Below are 6,000 nucleotides of genomic sequence, written 5' to 3'. Positions count from 1 at the left end.
CATCACAACATAAGGTAGACTTACCGCTAATGACGTCACCGGAAGTCAGATTACCAGGAACACAAAACATCGAACTGTTCTCCTGGTAACTGAGAGGGCGGTATGTGTGATTAGTTCTCTATGGGGGGGGGGGGGGGGGTCATGTGGGTTTAGTTCTCAGGTATAGGTAAAGGGGAGCGATGATTAACCTATCCCACCGGCAGTTACATGTAGGTCAACACATGCAGGACAGGGGGAAACAATGTACATCTGATTGTCTGGAGATTTCTATATTGGGTTAGATGTAACAAAAATTATTTCTATTACCGCCCTTTACTTGTCACTAGTTATCTCCCATGCAAAGTTAAGACAAGTATCATCAAACTTGACCTTAATCCGCGTTTAATGAGGCCAGCAATAGCGCCAGGGTAGGAGCGTTATCTCGGCTTTAATCTCCCTGATTAGTCCACTCGAGTCGATCACGTGACCCCCGTAGTCGCATCTCTGTTGTTGTGTGACGCAGTTAGTCTTTACAGGCAGGCTGCACGCGTGGCTGATTTCACACGCGTGGCTGATTTCACGGTTCAAATGTTGGGACGGTTTTTTTTGCTGACGGGGTGAGATCTCGCTGTTGTCGTAATCGTAGGCAGTGTGGTGAAGTGTCTTAGTGTGGTGTAAGGAGTGGTTCTTATGTGGACTATCTTAGTGAGGTGTATGGACTGATTCTTATGTGGACTATCTTAGTGAGGTGTATGGGCTGGTTCTTATGTGGACTATCTTAGTGTGGTGTATGGACTGATTCTTATGTGGATTATCGTAGACAGTTTAGTGTAAGGATTGATTCCCGTGTTAACTATCTTACAGTGTTTTGTATGGAATTTTTATGAGTCTAGTAAGTTAAGTGGAATTTTCTGTTACTTGGCGATTCATTGAGGATTACTAGTTGAGGATTATTGGTTAAGGATTATTTATTAAGGATTATTATTGAATTACAATGGATACATGACCGAGTGGGTAAGTAAAAATGTTGTCTAGACGCAGTCAAGTAGTCGATAATGTTGTCTAGACGCAGTCAAGTAGTCGATAATGTTGTCTAGACGCAGTCAAGTAGTCGATAATGTTGGCTGGAAGCAGAATTAAAATCATGTTCGTTGAGGTTAACTAAGGGCATGATTTGATGATGTGTGATGTACTATTGAGGGCATGTTCAGATGTGTTGTATTATGTGTGTAGTGTTGTGTTGTTCACGAGGTGCTGGGGCCAACAAGATATGTGCTGTCAAGTTTACACACTACTACACACTTGTTTACAACCGACTACACACTCGTTGTGTGTTTGTTTTCAACGCGACTTCCTCTTTCCATCCATTGGTCCAAACGAGAAAACTGCACGTGTAAGAGGTCTATTTATATCCCGTGACCTTAATACTTGACCTTTAGCACTTGACATTGAAGTGTTTGAGATAACTGTTTCACACGACCTCAAAGTCCCGACAGACAATTCTACCAGAATTGACGGTCAGTTGTATGCTAATGGACGGTCAGTTGTATGCTAATGGACGGTCAGTTGTATGCTGTAAGTAATATTTTGGCGAGTAAGTTTGACCCACGTAATGTGCACAATGTGGGACGGCTGAGCGGTAGAGCGCTAGGCTGCTAGCCCGAAAGTCTCGAGTTCGACGTCCTTGAGTCCACCCAGCTAATGGGTATAACGCTGCCCCATTATCTGCCTCTATGCCGTGTCTTTGGGAAGGAACAGGAAAAGAAGTTGATGATGTATTGTAAACGTCGCCTCAGTAGAGAATGGCGCTAGAGCTTATGCTTTTGGTGCGGGGAGGGGGGGGGGGGAGACTGCTGAAGCGCGTTCATTGTGGCCTGTAGTTGGTGGCCCATACTCCAGCAGGACAGAGAACTCTGGAGAGCTGTAGTTGGTGGCCATACTCCAGCAGGACAGAGAACTCTGGAGAGCTGTAGTTGGTGGCCTATACTCCAGCACGACAGAGAAATCTGGAGAGCTGTAGTTGGTGGCCCATACTCCAGCAGGACAGAGAACTCTGGAGAGCTGTAGTTGGTGGCCCATACTCCAGCAGGACAGAGAACTCTGGAGAGCTGTAGTTGGTGGCCCATACTCCAGCAGGACAGAGAACTCTGGAGAGCTGTAGTTGGTGGCCCATACTCCAGCAGGACAGAGAACTCTGGAGAGCTGTAGTTGGTGGCCCATACTCCAGCAGGACAGAGAACTCTGGAGAGCTGTAGTTGGTGGCCCATACTCCAGCAGGACAGAGAACTCTGGAGAGCTGTAGTTGGTGGCCCATACTTCAGCAGGACAGAGAACTCTGGAGAGCTGTAGTTGGTGGCCCATACTCCAGCAGGACAGAGAACTCTGGAGAGCTGTAGTTGGTGGCCCATACTCCAGCAGGACAGAGAACTCTGGAGAGCTGTAGTTGGCGGCCCATACTCCAGCAGGACAGAGAACTCTGGAGAGCTGTAGTTGGTGGCCCATACTCCAGCAGGACAGAGAACTCTGGAGAGCTGTAGTTGGTGGCCCATACTCCAGCAGGACAGAGAACTCTGGAGAGCTGTAGTTGGTGGCCCATACTCCAGCAGGACAGAGAACTCTGGAGAGCTGTAGTTGGCGGCCCATACTCCAGCAGGACAGAGAACTCTGGAGAGCTGTAGTTGGTGGCCCATACTCCAGCAGGACAGAGAACTCTGGAGAGCTGTAGTTGGTGGCCCATACTCCAGCAGGACAGAGAACTTAGTAAATGAGAGATAAAGTTCTGACTTTGGTCTTGAAGTAAATTCTGATGCCCTGAGTTTTGACAGAACCACTCACTCTGTATTCTCAAGGGAAACCAATCAGACCTAGTTTACTGAATCACCCATTCATCAAATATTTATATATGTATTTCATTTTACTTCTATCTATACGGGTTTTTCGTTTAATAACGGAATGTGCTGAGTTTTCTAAATCTTCGACTAGATGAAATATTCGCAGAATTATTTAACCTGTATGTGTGAACAACATGTTGAAGGTTTTTTTTATCAGAGTTCATAGGAAAAGTTTGAGATCTGCTGGGAGAGAAAGAAATGTTATCAGCAGACGTCTAAATGTGCGGAGGTATGAGTGGGGGGGGGGGGGGGGGGGGGAGAGGGGGGGGCATAGAACTTTGAGCTTTGAAGATTGCGGTAATCATTAAAAAAAATTACTTCAAACAGAGCGTGTGTGTGTGTGTGTGTGAATTACCTAAGAGTAGCTGTTGTTGTGTGTGTAGGGGGGGATAAGTGTGTAAAGTACAAACGCAGATCACGTGGTGGTAAACATGAGCGTGACCTTCACAAGGTGTGTGTGACCTTGACGTCGTGGGATGTAAACAATGTATTGATGTCTGTCCAGCTTCACGCTAGTCAACGTGTGAGAGGTGGGGTGGGGGGGGGGGGGGGGTGGGGGGGGGGAGCTGGCGAAGTTCTAGTTGATTGGGAGAGGGTAATTAGGTCATGGAAGGAATGCAAGTAGGTGGTTGTGAGAGGAGGTAGCAGTGTTTCTTTCAGACTTTTTTTTTCTCCAGAGGGGTATGGGTGGGCTGCTAAAACTTTGAGATGGAGGGGGAGGAGGAGGAGACTAGAAACTTTCAGATGGGGGGGGGGGCAGTGGCAAAGTGTCTATTTTCTAAATAAATTCGATTTAGTTCAGCGAGGGAGGGGGCGGTGGGGGACATGTTTTAAGTTCCACCCCTTCCCCTCGAAGAGATGCGGTAAAGAAACTGTAGATAGGGACTGGTAATGTGTAGAAGCGGGTTGGGGGGTTGGGATACGTATCCTAGGAAAATGTCAATATCTAACACAATGATGTTAGAATATCCTAGGATCTGACTTAGACTGATTGGCCTAGACATTGACATTAGACACGTTGTCTGACTCTGGCTAATTGACCAGCTTTCCACGGTTGACTGATTCTGTGTGCACCTATGATCAAGCTGCAACTGTTTGTGTGCCCGCCTGTTATTTGAATTTATTCACCGGCGCCAAGTTCTCAACAGGTAAATTCGTGGTGACTATTTCGATCAGAGCTCACAGCAATTCTAGCTGTAGACAATAGCTTACAGCCAACTGGATCAGAAGGGACGGGGGTAGGACACAACAGGACAAACCTTATAGACATGGGTAGGACACAATAGGATACAACTTTCAAACAAAGGTAGGACACAATAGGACACAACTTACATAATCCACATTCAATATTGTACCTAAATAATTCATATTCAATCCCATTATGCTTCTCTTTATCTTACATATAATCCAAGCTCATTCCGATCCTGATGCTCATAAAACTCAAATATAACACTCTTCTAAACTCACATGTAATTGTAATCCACATTTATACTCACATGTAATCCACATTTATACTCACACCCTGCTCGCTCTACTCTACCTTAAGCCCGAGACATTGACCTAATTTTAAATCCTACATCGCCTAAAGTTAAGTCAACATCAGCTCAACACAAAAACAAATGAAGCAGACAGTCTACCTGTAAAATCATTTTTTTTCTTTCCGTTTTTTTATTCAAGTTGAAAACACTCGTGTCTTGTAGATTTACAGACGATGCATCGATTGTTTTGTTGTTGTTGTTTTACGTCACATTGTTTTCGTTGTTTTCTGACGTCACATTGTTTTAGTCGATTTCTAACCCATCCCCCCCTCCCAAATGTTATTTTCTTGCGTGTTTTCCTGTGATTGTCTACGCCAATAGATTGATGATCGCTCAGGATTCTGTTTGTTTTTCTAATTGTAAACAACACCCCCCCCCCCTGCATTACTACAGACTGGTAGTCAAAAGAACAAGCTTGACCTTTGACTTGACCTGTGACAAACATGGGATGACCTTTACTGGCTACTAAAACCTGTCCCGTACTGTTGCAGGAACGAGTCCATCAGGCACTAACTCTCAACACGAGCAAACAACGGGCTGGTGTGGCTGGACGCTGGGGGTGGGGATAGGTCTGCTCGTCGGTGGGGGAGTGGGGCATGCCTCCCACCCTCGTGTAATTAGCCTAATGAGTCTCAATCAAAGGTTGGGGAACGAACAATTTTCTCTCTCACTTTCCCACACTTGAATCCGTTTAAAAATTCTCATTTTATTTAGCGCACCTGTTCCACCTCACACTGGCGCCCCACCCCCGCCCCACCCCACACCCCACACCCGCACCCCACCCCATACCCGCGTGGGACTATTTAAACAGCGAAATGCTATTGGATGAAATCAAGTAGAGCATTTCATTGTTTCAATTCGATGGCTTTTATCTGTTTTAATCGCGGCTCTTTGCATCTTTGTAGAACTAACGATGGCATTTTTCTACTTCAGGTTAACAGAATCTATGGCATTTTTCTACTTCAAGTTAACATAATCTATGGCATTTTGTTGTTTGATATTAGGACAAACTATCATGATATCTTGCTACTAATTATCATGACATCTTGCTACAAACTATCATATCTTGCTACTAAATACCATGATATCTTGCTACTAATTATCATTATGTCTTGCTACTAATTATCGTGATATCTTGCTACTAATTATCACGATGTCTTTCTATCAAGACCACTAATAAAACATTTGATTACGAGCGCGTGTTGCTGTGACATTCAACCAATGGCGTCCAATTTGTCGTGTCAACAAGCAATGGCCGGTAACTCCCCTCCCCCTCCCCTCCTCTTCCCCTCCCCCTCCATCACCGACCACGTGATGCAGGTATTGAACACAAACCCCCACAAAATCCCCAAATTCCTCACGTAAATAAACCACACAACCCAGATGACCTGATAATATTATTGAATCGACATTGTGTTGTAAGCTTCTAATCTGTGTTGTTGTCAGGTGTGTCTCTGTGTGTGTGTGTGTGTGAAGGGGGGAGGGGAGGTAAACCAGGCAACCAGCGCTGGTGTGACGTCACGTGCCCTGGTTAAACTAAGCCCCGGTGCTTGTTTAGATTAGCGGTTGGTTTACTCCCGCTCACGGGGAGG

General features: G+C 45.5%; 1 protein-coding gene across 2 annotated transcripts in view; it reads left to right on the top strand.

Moving 5' to 3' along the window:
• Positions 1-525: 525 nt before the first annotated feature.
• LOC131947288 (uncharacterized) overlaps positions 526-6,000 on the top strand; it is an 82,006-nt gene continuing 76,531 nt past the window's right edge. Inside the window, exon 1 of one of the 2 annotated variants that reach the window (XM_059308458.1) lies at positions 526-569. The gene's annotated coding sequence lies outside the window, so the exon portion shown is untranslated. Of the gene's footprint in view, positions 570-648; positions 994-6,000 lie in introns of those variants that run through there. The other variant, XM_059308455.1, reaches the window with a different exon arrangement.

Source organism: Physella acuta, unplaced genomic scaffold (assembly GCF_028476545.2).
Source record: "Physella acuta isolate Inbredline_101_S28 unplaced genomic scaffold, ASM2847654v3 ptg000591l, whole genome shotgun sequence".
Taxonomy (NCBI): domain Eukaryota; kingdom Metazoa; phylum Mollusca; class Gastropoda; family Physidae; genus Physella; species Physella acuta.
This window is presented reverse-complemented; position numbering and strand designations above follow the sequence as displayed.